Raw genomic sequence first — 3,400 nt, 5'->3', positions numbered from 1 at the left:
CCGCAGCCAATGGGCGGCCGCGCCACCTCCCCCGCTCCACTCGCCCCCCGCCTGCCGACCAATGAGCCGCCGCCTTTCCCTCGCCAACGGGACGCGGCGCGCCCTCCCATAGGCCGGCTCCTAGCGCCCTCGGCCTCCCGCCTCCAATAGGAGCGGCGGAGGGAGCGCCACCTCCGGCCGGCCAATGGGGTGGGAGCGGGGATTAACCCCGTGCTGGCCGGCGGGGAGCGGGAGCCGCCGCGCCGCGGGGTGGGTCGTGTTCTGTCGCGGCGGGGGAGGGATCAACCAGCTAGGGTGAGAGCAAAGGGAAGAGGCACATTTTAAATATAGTAAAAATACTGAGCTCTGACTGCATGCAGCAGCGCTCTGTCGCAAAGATTCCTGTAACAACACACAATATTCAGAGGGATTCGGCTTCCGTGAATTTAGAAGCATAACCCTATTATACTACATTATACAGCAAAGTCTTATCATTATACTGTATACTCCTATTACACTATATATTAGGACTATATTTAGTCCTAAACAATACACCTCCTTTTAAAATTTATCTATAGCATGGATAGAATTTGTATATCTATGCCCATGCTATCACAAATAATATATTAATTTAACTTTTCCCCCTATTTTTACACATTCCTGATAAAAAACAATGCTCCAGTGCCAATTTAATTGAGCAGGCATTACTCGAAGTTTGGCAGTGAACGTGCAGCTGGTGCAACGCCAACCTGTCTCAGCAGGAGTCACCACTGAACAGCACAGAAACGTTCTCAGAAAAATATTACGGCACGAAACACGGCAGAGCAGCACGTTGACAAGGCACAGCTATTATGGTCACGCACAGCACCCAGGGCATGCAGGCACCATACATGCTCCCTAATGCCAGCCTATATATACATCCCATTCCTCCACGGCTCCTCGCTATCTAGAACACCTTCTCTGTCGGTTCTGCTCCCCTTGCTGTTCCTGATCATTTTTTGTCCCCTTTTGCCCACCCTATTTCTACTTACTCCTGGAAGCAGTCCATCAAACCATGGAAGATCACTCCCTTCCTTTCTTCAGACCTCTTGAGGGCACCTCCTGTAGTTCTTCACCAACCCAGTACCCACCGTCCAGGTCTCCCTCAACTGCATCTTGCTTTTCATTGCACAAATTGTTGCTCAAGACTGAACACTTATTTTTTTTTTCTTTATTTGGGTGGGGAAAAGGGAGAAGTCGTTCCATGCATATATACTTAGAAGATGGTCTCCTACACAAACCACTCCCTACCCTTGGGTGAGAGATGCGAATGAAGCAGGTCTGAAGGCCAAGTCAGAAACGGGGAGCAGCAGATCTGTTACCAGGGCAAGGAGAAGTACAAGATTTCCATCGCAGAAGTTCACGGCGAGGAAGCGGGCTGCTACGCGGCAGCTCCATCCCTCAGCTCTCCTCCTCCGTGCTGCAAGGGAAGGAGCTCACTGCCAGGCACGGTGGCAACGCAGACGTGGGATCGGCTGCCAGGAAAGAGGGGAGCTTCTTGAGAAACACACTGTGGTTACGTCCCGATCCGGCTGGCTTCCACCGACTCCTTCCTAAGCCAAAGAAGAGTTTCTTTCTGCGGTGCTGGAAAGCAATCCCTCGCGGAGAGACAGACAGAATTTGGTGGGGAATTTTTCATCTTGCACATGGATCTAACCGTTCCTATGCAGAGCATTCCAGATTTGTTTGGTACCATGCATCCTAACAGCATTATTTTTAGTATCATTGACTCGCTGTGACTTTATAAACGTAGTTGAATGCATTACCTTTGGCTACTTTAAGACTGCAACAAATAACTGCATTTGCAGACTGGCCTGTCTGAAGTGGAAAATAAATATATTTCTTTCTAGGAATTCTCCGCTCCCCTCCTCCATTTTTAAGCCTAGGAATGAAAACCTTTTTTTAACGGGACTTTTTAAAACCCCTTTGAAAAAAATCATACCTAATACTTTATGACTTCCTGTTCCAAGCTTCCAAGCGTCACAAGCAAACATCTTCACAGACATCCATATACAGGACACTTTTCTTGTGCAATGTTATTGCTAGAAGGAAAGATACTTAAATATATATATTAATTGCTAGAGGGAAAGATACTTATATATATTAATAGCACAGTTTCATTGTTTATGGACTGCATCTCTGCTAACTCCTCACCGAGTTAAAATTTTAAACCCAACTACAATTATGGTTTTCATTATTAATTAGCACATTAATATTAAAGTGCTGAGCACTTGACTACAGCTATAGAAACATTAAGAGCTAGAAGTGGCCAAGCAGATTAAGTTATGGACAAGCCATGGAGCTGGGAATGGTGGATGGCAGAGGCACCAGGAGGAGACAGGGTAGTCACAACGGGCCATCATCTTCCAAAGCTGACAGGCAGAAGAGCTCTGTTATCCCTTGCCAAGGAGACAGCGAACTCCAGGAAGATCAAGAAAAAGTGCTGATAGAGCTGGGGCTGCCTACAAAGTCATGGGAACAAGGAAGGACCATCTCAAAAGCTGGGGCTGGTGTGGGAAGGAAGCCAGAGAGGCTGTTAAGTAATTCTATCTGCTCCAGGAAAATCTCTGCGTGCTCAGAAGGAGAAAGGTTTAAATCAACATACACACTGTCACCAGATGCTGCACAGATCTTCCTATTCAAAGAGGTGTGTGATCCTGGCAACAGGCTGAAATCAGATTTATACAATACAAAAGAAATTCCTGAGTCAAGAACACCACTTAGACCCAATGAAGCATGTTAAGTGTCGCTTTGCAGAAGATATCTATATATGATAAAACCATGTGCCAATGGAAACAATAAGCTAAAGTTACAGAAATTATTTCAGACAGGGTGACGCTGAGGTCAGGTATCAAGCACAGGCTCTCAGATGGAAACTCTCCAACTAAATAGGTGCTATCCTCAAAACTCTATATTTCTCCCTGCTAGGCAGTGGTGAGAAGAACAGGTATTGATGCCTTGACTTACCTCTGAAGAGGAGTTCTTGGATATTGTGGAACAGGAACAGTGAAAGAACCCGAAACAGCGGGACCAGCTCAACGCTTGTGGGCAGCAGAGATGAGACAGAGCCTGGGGAAGGACGGGGCAGGTGGGTTCAGGAGCACTTAGGTGCACAGGGTCTTCTCCATCTTGCCAGGCTTGGCTGCAACCCATCATGCTAGTACGGTGGTTAATGCAACCTAGTGGCCACCCTCCCCACACCTTCCTTGTGGTGCTACCCATAGGCAAAAGGAAGGGCCACAGGGTCATTTTTCGGTGGAAAGATGCCACAAGAAAGCTTTCACCCTGACTAGAAAGTGGCAAAGGGGTCCCTCAGTATATGGTCAAAAAGGCCAGATCCTTGGTGCTGGGATCGGGGCTTCAGACAATGTATAAAGCATGC

The 3,400-nt window shown here is 47.5% G+C and overlaps 1 long non-coding RNA gene across 1 annotated transcript; it reads right to left on the bottom strand.

Moving 5' to 3' along the window:
- Positions 1 to 1,210: 1,210 nt before the first annotated feature.
- Positions 1,211 to 3,022, bottom strand: LOC142413158 (uncharacterized). The gene is made up of 3 exons (XR_012776684.1): positions 2,986 to 3,022; positions 1,961 to 2,060; positions 1,211 to 1,571 (listed from the first exon to the last, which is right to left on the bottom strand). It is a non-coding gene; the product is annotated as an uncharacterized LOC142413158 (long non-coding RNA).
- Positions 3,023 to 3,400: the final 378 nt, after the last annotated feature.

Source organism: Mycteria americana, chromosome 7, assembly GCF_035582795.1.
Source record: "Mycteria americana isolate JAX WOST 10 ecotype Jacksonville Zoo and Gardens chromosome 7, USCA_MyAme_1.0, whole genome shotgun sequence".
NCBI lineage: Eukaryota > Metazoa > Chordata > Aves > Ciconiiformes > Ciconiidae > Mycteria > Mycteria americana.
This window is presented reverse-complemented; position numbering and strand designations above follow the sequence as displayed.